General features: G+C 36.0%; 1 protein-coding gene across 5 annotated transcripts in view; it reads right to left on the reverse strand.

The window, feature by feature from the left end:
• spaca6 (sperm acrosome associated 6) overlaps positions 1–8,579 on the reverse strand; it is a 52,538-nt gene extending 43,959 nt beyond the window's left edge. For 2 of the 5 annotated variants that reach the window (XM_067449670.1, XM_067449669.1), the window contains exon 1: positions 6,499–7,259. The gene's annotated coding sequence lies outside the window, so the exon portion shown is untranslated. Of the gene's footprint in view, positions 1–6,498; positions 7,260–7,298; positions 7,400–8,527 lie in introns of those variants that run through there. The other 3 variants (XM_067449667.1, XM_067449668.1, XM_067449671.1) reach the window with 3 other exon arrangements.
• Positions 8,580–14,062: the final 5,483 nt, after the last annotated feature.

Raw genomic sequence — 14,062 nt, forward strand, 5'->3', positions numbered from 1 at the left:
GAGGGGAACCATGGTTACGGCTTTCATCTTAAAGTGTAGTTCCTCTACAGCTGCCTTTTAACCAACCATATCATCACTTTCACATTACAGTCCCTCAAATATTTTTCTAATTATTTTTTAAAAAATCAGCAAGGATGCAATAAAATATTCAAAAAGGAGCAGTAAACAAATTGTATTTTTCTTTTTTTAAATAATTGCTGCACGCTGTTCATTTGAACTTTCTATTCAAAGAATCCTGACAAAAATGTATCAAGGTTTCCAGCAAAATATTAGGCAGCCCATTGTTTTCAAAATTGATTTGCCGCAATAAGAAATCTCTCTTGAGCAGCAAATCATCATATTAAAATTATTTCTGAAGACTGGAGCAATTATGCTTTTAACAAATGATTGAAGGCCTAATAAAACAAAGATGAGATGTATTGGACTAGATGTCTAAGCTGGTCACAGTCCTCCAAGAAGGAAACAGCCTAAATCTACATAGTTTAAACATTAAGGCAATTGTTGTCTTCTCATGTAACAAATCTCAAAGATTGAGTCCTAGATTTTGATATTGCAACAATAAACGCAAGATTAATACCGTAGTTGATTAGCCAAATCTAAACATAACAATTTATTATTCATTTATTTCAGATGTTAATATTCAGTTGACAGTTTCATATTTTCTTCCCCTTTTAAATCAGGTAATGGACTAAAATACAAATTGAATCCTTTGAGACGCTTCCTCTCTTTCCCTGATTCCCAGAAGCTTTATATTGCCAGATTCCCAGAAGCTTTATATTGCACATATTGAGCTTTAGGGACAGAGTGTGACATAAATACAATTTTTTGGGAGCGCACACACCAACAAATAAGAGCAGTATAACAACCTGGACAGTGTAGGATTAGAGGATAAGATAGCAGAGACAGGCAGGAGATAGGGATGCGAACATGAACAAGGAGCAGACACAGATGGGAGAGAGAAAGGCAAGAAAGAGAAAGGTATTTCCACAAGAAAGACAGGGATACGACACAAATAAAAGAGCACAGAGGACACAGAAACAAAAGTACAATGGAAAGCAGGTCTACCCTGAAGCTGCAGGCCATATGTTCAACTGAATTTCTAAAGGTTAAAACCAAATATCGGCCTGTTTTTGCTGGTGAATGTGTACATAATACCCCAGTCATGCTTGTGAATCAGTGCACGTGGCTACCTGTGAGGGTTGATGTTGTGCATGGCATATGTCGATGCTGCCTTGGCTATGTTTCCATATATTTTACTTAAATTTATGAATATTTAGTGAATAAAGAAATCCGAAAAGAACAGTTCACTCAAAAAAGCCAATCGTAAAGTTTTGAAATTACATGATGAATAGTGAGTACTTTTTTGGATGAGAAGAGCACATTATCATACCGTTCAAAGGTTTGGGGTCGATAAGATTCTTAATGTTTTTGAAACAAGTCACTTATCCCTACAAAAGCTGTATTTGTGCTATAAATGTATTTAAGCAATAATACTGTAAAACACTAATTTGGGGAAATATTCGAAATAAGAAACTTATTAGAAATGAGATCAGATTTAATCGTGTGGTGCAAAGCTGAGGCATTACTCCAGTCTTCAGTGTCACATGATCATTCAGAAATCAATAAAATTGAGATTTGGTGCTCAAGAAACATGTTGAAAACAGTTGTGCCACTTAATTTTTTTTTATGGAAACCATGATATATATTTTTTCAGCATTCTTTAACAAATAAAAAGTTTAAGAAGTAACATTTATCCGTTTATGAATATACTCATTCTTGCTGAATAAAATTACATTTCTTTAAAAAAAATCTTACTGACCTCAAATGGTAATGTACTCCCTCTTTACTTTATCAGAGGTACGTGTAATGAGCGGCATCTGGTAATAAGAAAGATTTCAACATAAATCCTACACAAACACAAGCACCAGACGGCAAGAGTGAAGTGTGCACGTGGTTACATTTATATAACACAAACACACACATACAGCCTTTCCTCATTTTCACCCAACCCCCTACACCTCAGTCGTCTTAGCAGGAGAGAGGGGAAACAAAGAAAGAATGAGAGGATGCGTAACAATTTCATGTTGGAAAAGTGAAGGTTGAAAAATGAAAATTCAGATCTAGATAAAGGAAAAGAAGGGGAAGTGGAGAAGGTGAGAAAACAAGAGAGAATATTGCCAGGGAGGGAGTTTGCTGAGACAAGCAGCGGCGCTGTGACCTACTAATGCAGAACTGAGGAATTCTCATTGCTGACCCGAAACACATTCCTCTGGACTGCAGATATTAACCCCCACGCAGCCACTGTCCGCACCCACACGACCGCTTTACACACACTAGCAAACCTCATATACTATCACAGTCAAGACATAATGTAACTGTCACTCGGTCATGCATACTAACACTTCTATGTCACCAGCATAGCGCACATACACTGAACACACAATAGCCACTGTACCATTTCTTCTTCAGCAATTTGTAAGTCAGCACTCCAGGTAAACACACAGTACTACAGCAGTCAGGCAACTGTTAATTAGCCCCATACTGTCAGCACATTTGACTATGCAGGTGCAGAATATAATCTGAAAAACAGCTCCACAGGACATACTGCCTCGGAGTTAAAATGAATTCTTAAAGGGATAGTTCTCTAAAAAAGAAATTCTGTCATAATTTACTAATAATTTCTTTTGTGTAGAAAAGATTTTGTCAGTCTATTTCTTGGCCACACAAGCAAAGACAGTGGGGTCCAATACTTTCGACCCCATTGACTTTCATTGTGCAAGCAAAAATTGCTAAACATTTTTCAATAAAAAAATCATACAGATTGGAATGACATCAGTACTTTAGTATTATATCTATACTTTTATATCAGTCATTAATATTTTGAAGTAGTTTTTATTTTTCAGTCTTCATTTTATTTGTAGTTTAAGTTTTAGTCATTTTAATGTGTGCTTTTTTCATTTTTAGTACATTATAATTTTATTTCAGTAGGCCTATTATATTTCAATTTCATTTGTAGTTTTAATAGATTTTAGCACTTCAGCTGAAATGTATTTATTTCAATTAGTTTCCAAGGCAAGGTTTTCATCTAATACTCGTCATCTAGTATTTATTTGCTTAGCTTTGTTTAAATTTAAATGTTTTAATAGTTTTAATTTAACTCTTAACAATAGCACTGAATATAAGGTATATGAGTTTTTTATTTTATGGAAACCTATCCATTAAAATGTATGATTACATTTGATGAAATTAAGTAACTGAAACACTAACCTGAAAAAAATATACTGAATTAAGGATTGCATTCAGCATCTCGGGAATCGAATTCAGGAATCACTCAATGAGAACAGTGCATTGAACCCTTTTTTACAATGCACGAAAACAAGCCATTTAAAACTGAACTTTAGACCAGATGGTTTTTCAGAAACATACTAAAAAAAAGAAATGTAAGATATATTTTTCGCTCTATTTAACTTACTGCACATCCGCCTGTCATTAAAAAAAAGCATCAGCCCTCCAACAAATGTCTTAGTTCAGCCTAATTTAGATGGTAAAGGGGGCTGAGATTCGATGAATGAGCTATTAGACATGAGTCACTAAGGTTACCTAAAATGTGTACACAATATCTAGTAACCACTGCAATTTAGGACAATTAGAAGTATTTACAGGTACATTTGATCGAGGCATATTGTCATTTCTGTGTAGACATAATAGTAGTCATTTATGTAGAAATAAAATCTTAGGAGCCCATTAAGAATATAGTTTTTCATCTTAATAACAAATGCTGATGGCAAATATATCAGTTATAAAAACATTATCAGTGGAGGTCCACTATGTCTCTGGGATTTTTTTGTTGTTGTTTTTTTGTTGTTTTGTTTTATCCACAGCTAAATTAATTTTCCACATTCTATTCCACAGCGAGAAATTGTAAGACAGGAGGCAGTGCTGATGTCAAACCTATTGATTTCCTGAGCACTTCAGTAAGGGCGGTCTCAAGCAATCTGAGACACTTCAACATATGGAGAGTCAATGGCCATTATACTGTTTTGTACTGCTAGTTTTATTCAAGACTGGAGCCTCAAGGTGATTTAATTGATGCACTGAAACTGATGTGGTAGTGTATAAATGCACTAGCGGGCCAATGCAGAATTTAATTTGGAATTTGAGATGGAATAGAAGTTTTGAAACATTAAAATTAATAAAGAAATAAATATGCTATTATTTAAACAAAAAATATGATTTCCTTCTTTGAAATGAATGTATACTTTTATAGGATGAGTTAAATTAATAAAAGTGATTTATATTGTTAGAAAATATATATTTTATTCATTAATGAATCCTAATGAATGTGACACTGAAGACTGGAGCAATAGCTGATAAAAATTCAGGAATTAACTAACCAACTTTAATAATAATGAACTCTCTTCCATTACTACTTTTTACGAACTTGTTTTGTTTTTTATTAAAAAATTTTTTTTGCAAATGTAAAATCCCTTTCACAACAAAGGTGAAATGATCATTCAATGATTCAGCACACACAACGGCTCTCCACTTACTCCCAATATCACTCAACATGGGGACAAAAGAGGTGTCAGTCAAAAAATATCAAGACAAAATTAAAATACTTATTTAAAAAAGTAACTAAAATATTTTGTTTTAAATAATAAAGTAATAAGTTACTTTATAGTTACTTGAAGAAAATCTGATTACGTAACTTGTAATGCGTTACTTTTAATGCGTTACCCCAACACTGTGTGTATTATATAATATACTAACATAAAAGCAACTGGAACATTCATTCCTTTGTGGTTTGCCTAACCCAGACCATGCGAACTTGAGAGATCAGGGATGGTCAAACATAATCCATATTCTGTATGAAACTATAACCTAAAACAGACAGTCGACCAAATACCCCCAAAATTCAATTTCCTCGCTTTGTGGTGTTTCTTCAACATTTTTGACTTTCAAAGGCCAGTTGTTTTATAGTTGCTCATGATTTACTAGAATGGATTAAGGATAAGAATTTTTTTTTAAGTTTTTTAGAGGTTAGCAGAATATTTAATATAACAATGCACATGGCTTCACATAATTTTCATTTTCCAGGTCTAGAAAATTTAAAATGAGGCTTTTTCATATATTAAGCCTTTTGAATAAAACATTTTTACTTGTATATTCTTATTTAAATCCTTCATCATTTTAATTTATCCTGGGGCTCCCCTCGAAGGCTGCTGAGGCCCCCTAGTGGGCCCCAGACCCCTAGACTTATCAGTTCACTCAGAAAGTTTTTTTTAACAGTCTCCAATTTCTTGCATGGATTTATGGTGCAGATTGAGGAATAAAGTACTTGAACAGACCCTGTTCAAACATCTTTCCCATTATTTTCTCCTTTATCACTAAACCGGATTTTCATCTGTGATTTTAAAGCTTTTAGGCAGTAAAAGGAAGGAATGCACCTTTGCGATTAAATGATACACTGTAAAAAGTTAATGAAAATAGTACTTATAGTACTGACAAAAACACACAATTTTAAAGAACATAACAAAAAGTGACTAAAAATAAGTGCCAAAACATAAAAGCTCTCAAATTCATCTTTATAAATTGATGTCGAATGCAAACATAATTTTAGTGCTGTTTTTGACTGATAAACTGCCATTACGCTTTTATATGTTGGCGGGAACCATCAGGTTAAAGGCAGTAGAGGATAATCACCGTGGAGACAGCTAGGCATGCAGTCAGATATGAGATGTAAAACACATTGGAGAGAGGAAAGCACACTGTACCAAATCATAAGAGGAGAATAAAATCACTTTTGTTTTTCACTGTACACTTTTGCATTAATTGGTTTGATAAATCAGCGTTACAGCAGTAAACCTTTTTGCAAGGGCGCAGACGGAGGAAGACAGACAGTGGGGATGAGGGGTGATGGGAGGAGCGTGGTACGGAGAGAGAAGAGAGGACACCCCAATAAAGGGACTAAGCTACATTTCAAGCCGATTGAGATGAAACAAAAGTGCCACAAACCGAGGAGGCCAGGATTGACTTTGCATAAAGATCACACTCGCTACAAGTGCAGCAGTCCAGAACTAATTTAACTGATGCAAAACGTGAGTACTAAATCTTTTATGGGATCAACTTGAGCGGGCCACATTTTAGCCTTTTGGAGGAGTCCAAAAGGCTACTATTTGAATATTAGTATATGATGTTAACAATAAAGTCTCGAACAGAAACACACAACCAAAGCTAATACGTGTCGCACAAGAAAACAGAGTGAGCATGAGCGCTGCAGGGATGAAAATGTGATGGAAGAGGAAGGAAAAGTACTTCAAACAAACACATGGTTCATTTTGCACATAAGGAAGCAGAAAGCAACGTTATAGGCTAACAAAACACCCGGGAAAGATATTGGAACACATTAGCAAGAAAAAATAGAAGAACCAGAATAAGACGCGTGAAAAAAGAAGGCAAGAAATGACCAAAACAAAAGCAAAGTGAAAAGCAAAATACCAGCAAGTGTTGGAAAAGAACGGTGGCTTCCTTTCCCCCCGATTTTGCCCACTTCCAGGTCAGCCATCCCTCGTTTCTCCTCTTACGGGTTCCTCTCCTACTTTACTCTTCTCCCTCTCGTATTTCACGTTTCTGCCAGTCCACTCTCCTCAGTCCTGCTCTCTTCTTTTACCCCCTCCTTCCTTCTCTCTCTCTCTCTCTCTCTCTCTCTCTGCCTTTTCATCATTCCTCCTCACAGACACCACTCTCTTCCGCTTCCTTCCTTTCTTTATGGATAAGTGTAGAGAAGAGGGAAGGGGGAGGGAAACCTGCACCGTAAAGAGAGCAAGACTCATGTGTTACAAGTACAAAAAAGGGCCTCTCAATGAGAAACAGGCTATCCCAGTGTGTGAGGCACAGCTGAGAGAGAGAGAGAGAGAGCCGCATTGAGCCGGTTTCTCCACCCATTGGGAGAAACAGAAATACTAGAGGCTCTTAAAGCGGTGCGTTAAAAGACGACCTGATGAGAGACGAGCTAAGCAGAAGAAAAGTGGTGTTTAATAGTATGTGCATGTGAAGGATAGGAATACAGGACTGGAGATGGAGCGAGAGAGAAAGGGGGGTGGCTTCAGACAGAATATCTTAGTGGGTGGGAAAGAGGAGGAGAGTAACAGTGAAGAGAAAGCAATAGGGGTGGATTTTTCTCCCGTTGTCTCTTGTTCACTTTTTCTCTCATTCAGAATCAATGTGCTATTAAGGATACAGCAGCATACTGATGACTCCTCTCGGCTTAGCTACCACACATTTTTTCTCAGCTATACCTCTTGGTCAGGAACATGTAATCTTGCACTTGCACTTGAACTTGAACTCCCTGGTCTGCAAGCTGCAATCCCCTCCTGGCCTCTTCCTGCCTGAGAACCTCCTGCAGGAGAAACACATGAACTGAGTCAGGGGGACAAGAAAAGTAAAGTGAACATTGATATAAAAAAATATCCTTACATGGCAGGTTACATTGTGACAAAATACAACATATACTGACAACATGACCCGCTTTTGGTGAAAATAGCTTTGAATTTTTAGTTTGCTTATGCGGCCTACATACAGTATGCAAAATATTTACTAGAGTAAAAAGTGAGATAAACAGCCGTTTGTCTCTTCACCATATGTGACCCGGACCACAAAACCAGTCATAAGTTGCACGGGTATATTTGTGGCAATAGCCAACAATACATTATATGGGTCAAAATTATAATATAATTTCTTTTATGCCAAAAATCATTAGGATATTAAGTAAAGATTGTGTTACATAAGATATTTTGTATATTTCATACAGTAAATATATAAACAATTTATTAGTAGTAGTAGTAATATGCTACGGACTTCATTGGACAACTTTAAAGGTGATTTTTGTCAATATTTTAAAAATGTTGCACCCTCAGATTGCAGATTTTCTAATAGTTGTATCGTGGCCAAATATTGTCCTATCCTTCCTGACAAACCTACATCAATTGAAAGCTTATTTAATCAGCTTTGCATATTATATGCAAAGCTCAATAAATTTTTATTTAAAAAAAAAAAATCCCATAACTGGTTTTGGGGTCCAGGATCACATATGCGCTTCCTCGCCTCTTCGTTTTGTGTAGAAACGTGCCTTTTCAGATTTCAGACAATATTCACGTGTGAAATGGAGGACACCGTCTGGCCGGCGTTTTACCATCTCTTGAAAAGATGATGCAGGTGTTTCGCGGGTTTTTAAATAGAGGCAGCTTGATTGTCGTCTTCAGCTTGATGGTAGTTGTAAAGATGTAGGCTAAACAAGATGGAAATGGGGTTTCTTAACATAAAATGACCGGTTAAAGGTTAGGAAGGCATTTTTTAATAAACACTTGATATGGTTGAAACTCTCTTTACACGATAGCAATAAAAGTGCTTTAAACAATTAAAGTATGCAAGGCTAGGCCTACATCTTCTCTGGAAGTCTCGGGACTAAAAATGTTCGTCCAGTCATTGCATTAAGTTTGATATGTAATGACTTATTCAAAATAAGTACCTCAAGAAGCGATTTCAGATGCAGCCAGTCACTACCACCGCGCGCCTTCTCCTGAACCAAAACAATGAGCTTTTTCACGTCATGTCGTAATACTTTTTCTTTCTTCTTTTTTTGAAGAAATAAAATGTAACCAAAATAGCATAAAATAGTTCAATACAAAATGTGACAGTAATTTATTTATAAATTAAAACATTATATATATATATTTTTAAATTGAAATAAATAAGCAATATAAATAAATACAATGTTTTACAAAAAGAGCATACATCATATCTTGAAATTAATTATTTATCAGGTATTCAATGGTATGTGTCATTTAAAATGTATTTCTTTAGTTTTATTATTAATACAATATTTAAAGGGAATTAAAAAAAAACTTTTGAAAAAATCTTCCAATTAATATTATCCATAAAATAGTTTTTTTTTTATCCTCTAGGTGCTATTTTTTTATTTTGTTTTTGAAAATAGTACAAATATGTTTGTTGTTGCTTTTTTTATTAACCATTTTTTAAATCGATTTAATATTCATTTTGGTTTTGTCATTATTGTATACATTATTTGTCATATGAGTTATAATGACTTTTAACAAGCTGAGCCAGAGTAGGAGGAATAGCTTAAATTGAATTCCTTAAACTGAACAGGAAAACTGTGGGTTTGCATTCATTTTAAGTTAAAATATTCCCTTATTATCAAACATTCATAAGATGATTAATATCCTGATCATATCCTCAGACTCTGATTTTTGCATGTCAACTCCATCAACACCAAAATGAATCTGCAGCAGTCAGGTCGTACAGGTAAGAGCTCTGTAAGTTTTATGGCATTTAAAAGGTTCCCATTTCTATTTCATGCGTGCAAGGTCAAAAAAACACTTTCACTTTTATTTTTTACCTTATTTGCTCAATGACTCCCAAAGGATTTGCTCAATAATTCATTTGTTCAAACCCCTCCTCTATGTGATGCTAATCTGCAGTGATTGGTCAGATGATGACGACAGCTCATGTCGGAAACGGAACGAAGTGTTGAACATTTATATACAGAACAGACATGGCATACATTTTTCCTTATACTAATTCAAGCTACGAGTCTGACAGGCAAACATAGTTGCTGATGAACCAGAAAGTCAATCACAAACACAACTGGAGCAGGACCTTTCTCAATGATAAGTGTCAATATTTATGGCACTTCAGGCTGATTGAACATGCAGATGTTTGATAAGTGACGTGCTGTAATTTGATTAATCTTGCTCTCTGTCGCCATTTGTTAGTTCAGTGTAAAGCAACACATACAAATTAATTGCCGAAATTATTTAGGTGAACGTGTGGGAACTGTATCAAAATGCCAAGCAAGGCTGAAAATGCAGGCAATATGCTAATGTTTCATCTTGACATCACTACGGGCTTGGAATTTGTTTTTAAAAACGATTCATTTAATTGACTCAGTCTTACTCTTACTTTTGACAGACAATAACTTTATATATGGTGCACTTTCAGATTTAAAACTTTGCAGGATTTTTTCATTCACTTAAAGCTGTTACAAGAAAGGGAATTAAAAAAACAAATCCATAATAGGGGCTCTTTAAATGTGCACTATGTAGTATTTTTTCAGTAAAATATCCAAAAAACACTAGGCTAGTGTTATATATTTTGTTCAGTTGACTTCTTCGTACAATAACCCAAATGTTTCCAACTATGTTTCCAACTAAATTGAAAATGTCTATTTTAACCAAGGAGCCGAGACATCTGAGCACAGCGTCTGAGGGAGTCGCCTGTCAATTCTAACGCGAGAATAACGCATATCTGCGTTACCCTCAGTTTCCGGTTTTATTTGGCAGAAACTCTTTACTCTTAGCAGTGTGTCACACCAGCCGCTGAGCGAACCCACAGAGTGATGTCATAACATAATTTTAAACACACTTAAATGTATCTAATAGGATCAACAGAGCAGCGTTACCTCATACTCATGACCGGAAAAGTGGAAATTGCGCCCGCGGCTATCCCGTCATAATAAAAGTCCCGCTTCTTGCGAGCCGTGTTGCTCAACAATCGCTCCAGCGGCCTTGCTACCACAATACACTGTCCTGCTCTGCTACATACTACCGTAACATTAATAATCGATTATTTTCCATTGGCTGTGAGGTGAAGACCACATGTCCCAAGATTCAACACTCAAACCTGGCGTCATCAAATTATGCCTTTGTTTAGAATAGGTGCCCTCTAGCGGACAGAGAAATTACACAGTGCGGCTTAACAGTCATTATTTTGTAATGTTATATGCTTAATAAGACATAAGGTAATTTAACGCTATCTCTCATGTTGTGATGCTTTGCAGACTCTCATGAATGTTCTAAAAAATAACATTTTTACAGTGTAGTGTAAAATAAACTGCCTTTATATTAAATAGAACTCAGTTTTGCAGAGTAGTCTACACATCAAGCTCCACTCTTCACCACAATGGTAACCCATAAAAAACCAACATAACAATCCTTTCTAAATTCCAGTATAACAGAAAAATAAATGTAAACATCTCATCGCATATTATATAAAAACACATTAAATGACACTTCATTTCAACATTAAATCTTCTTATTTGGTCCCATGCAAAGGATGCTGGGAACTATAAATCCCCTGCCCAGTTTACTTGCAGAATTCATTTTACAAATATAAGTGGACTGCACACAAATTAACATTCAATAATGATGTTGCATTATCTAATTTTAACTATTGAACAAGTCTTCTCTTTTCCATACAATGAAATCCATGATGATCAATGGCTGCCACGTCAGTTGTTGAATGAATGAATGAAACCCCTCGCTTTGTGGGTGGTCTTCTTTCACTTATTTTGGTTTTATAGAGAACTGGGTGCTTGATGATTTGGCACAATTAACTGATTTTAATTATTATTAAATTATTATATATAAATATTTAATTATAGTTATTTGAACATTTGCTGAAATCTCACAATCCCTATCACGACTGCATTTCAGCACGTGTGCTCATTAATATTATATACTTACAGAATTTAAAGTCCGACAGAGTTCTGTGCTGCTGATGACATTGAGCAACCATTCAAAAGTAATCAAAATCACAGTCTCACCTCTTCTGATTGCCCTCACCCAGAGTAACAAGGACAGATCACACCGCACATTATCTCCACACAACCAACGAGGCAGATCTTTGAGCACACTCCAAACATAAACAACTATCGATCTGCTTCAGAATTGGTGAGAGCTGAGGTGGGATGGAAGGAAGGAGGAGAAAAGACAGGGTAGATAACAGAGGTCAAAGAGAAGTGTGCCGCAATCTCTTTCACCTTCATTATAGAAAGCAAACTGGCCCTTCATACATAACATCATTACCAAAGTGGGAGAACAATCCCATTAGGAACACTTCACTCCTAATGCAGACAAACTGTTCTTTTGCCCAAGGACAATCATTACCTGGGGGTGTGAGGGGGAAACAGAGTGTGTGTGTGTGTGTGTGTGTGTGTGTGTGTGTGTGTGTGTGTGTGTGTGTGTGTGTGTGTGTGTGTGTGTGTGTGTGTGTGTGTGTGTGTGTGTGTGTGTGTGTGTGTGTGTGTGTGTGTGTGTGTGTGTGTGTGTGTTTGTGTGTGTGTTTGTGTGTGGCTGTGTAGAGTTAACTGCATGAGAGGATGGTATGCTTATACTGGTGCTGATCTTGAAAGGCCATCGCTATCGATTGCATTAAGCTTGCTGGGAGCCTGGGAAATCGATACATTTTTAAAGGCGAAGCAAATAGCAGACAGCATTTGTGTTTGAGGACTTCAGTGATACAAAATGGATTCTAAAGTGGTTATTTTTAAGAGAAGAAAATACACATACTCAAACAGATGCTAAATTTTAAAATATTAATAATAAAATACTATACATCCAGCTCTAATTATATTGCACTGCCTTCAGGTAATATGTTCTAGTGTGGAAGTCATTTATTGCTGCAAAGCTCATGCAGGTTGGGAAAGAAAGAATAGCCTTGATAATTTCCCATGGCTACGAATGAAGCACCTGTGGTTTCTAATATGAGGTAATATGATCTATTTTGCCTTGGTAGCAATAAATGAGAAAAAGAAAATAAAACATCATGCTACTTTTCAACCTCTGTTATTGTTGTGGAAAATTATGTAGTCACTTTTGTGGGCATCTGGGAAAGCACTGAGAAAGAAAAAAAGTACTTTCAGTAATGAATGGTGAAGTGTGTAATTTATTCGGCACTATCGTCAAACTGGCACAAACTCTCACCAAACTAAAATATTATTTGCTAAAATGGAAAAAAATATGATTGAATACTTCCTGCTTCTTCAATTGGTCAGTCAAACAGAGCCCCGCCCCACAACCTCATGTCATTGGTTGAGCCACTGTTGCTGGGCTGGTTGGGGTGCACAAACAAACAAAATATTTTAATAAGAGACACTATGTTTGGAGAAAGTATCGAACGAATGGCTAAAATGTCACATTGGAGACGTAGTTCATATTGAACCAAAAAAAATAATAATGATCAAATGCAAATGAACGAAGTACACAGGTTTCCTTCATTATGATTCACATAACACCAAGCTCTCAAGGGCTGATCGAGGTGCCAGGCCAAAGGAATGCATCACACTCTTAATTCAAGTGGGATGCCAAATCACCCATGGTTCTTTGACCAAATTAATTGCTTGTTCGAATGCATCCAGGAAAAATCCAATCAGTCCACCAGCTGAGGACCGGAATTACCCACTGACAAGGAATCTGGAGCCAAGAATGTTTATAGGAAAAGACAATGAAAGAAAAAGAAAATGAGAAGAAATCACACTGTTTTCCAATTTTGTTTTTGAATTCCAGCATGGATGCAAATTGACTATTCCCCTGACTGCAAAAAAATTAAATAATATTGAATATTGTTTGTGACAATTTTTTGCCTCATCATCTGCAACTGTTTTGTATCTGACTTTATGTAAAAGTGAACGATTTGACTGTGAAGGAATGATATCATTTATCATGCTGTTTTGTAGGGGTTTATCTGGAATTTACCTAGAATACCTACCATCAGGAGTCAGGACATTGTCCATTTTCAATAGAAGCAAGCTGATCTAACATGCAGCCTGATGAACACGCTCTTACATCAGATCCTTTACTTAGAGATGGCAACAGAAGAGAAAGCAGCAGAAATGACAGAAAAAAAGAAGGGATCAATTCTGCCATCTGCTGCACATCAGGAGAAGTTCATGCTCCTCCAGCAGTTGAACAGTCTGAAGTCATGTAATTCTATCCAGATCACTTGCTTTTTATATGGTGCTGAATTTTGATACAATTATTATCTTGTTGATGTTGATTCAAATGATTTAATCGGCGACCTTGATTGCCTAATCCTAACCCCTACCCCACAACTAATCCTAAACCTACACTACCTACAGAGGGTAATAATTTGGTGGGGCTCGGAATTTGGCACAGCCCCTTTTTTAATGTCAATATATAATGGTTATATAGGTCAATACTGTTAATGATTCAGAGACTTATACATGTTCAAAGGACTTTCTCAC

The sequence above is a fragment of the Pseudorasbora parva genome, chromosome 7 (assembly GCF_024679245.1).
Source record: "Pseudorasbora parva isolate DD20220531a chromosome 7, ASM2467924v1, whole genome shotgun sequence".
Lineage (NCBI taxonomy): Eukaryota > Metazoa > Chordata > Actinopteri > Cypriniformes > Gobionidae > Pseudorasbora > Pseudorasbora parva.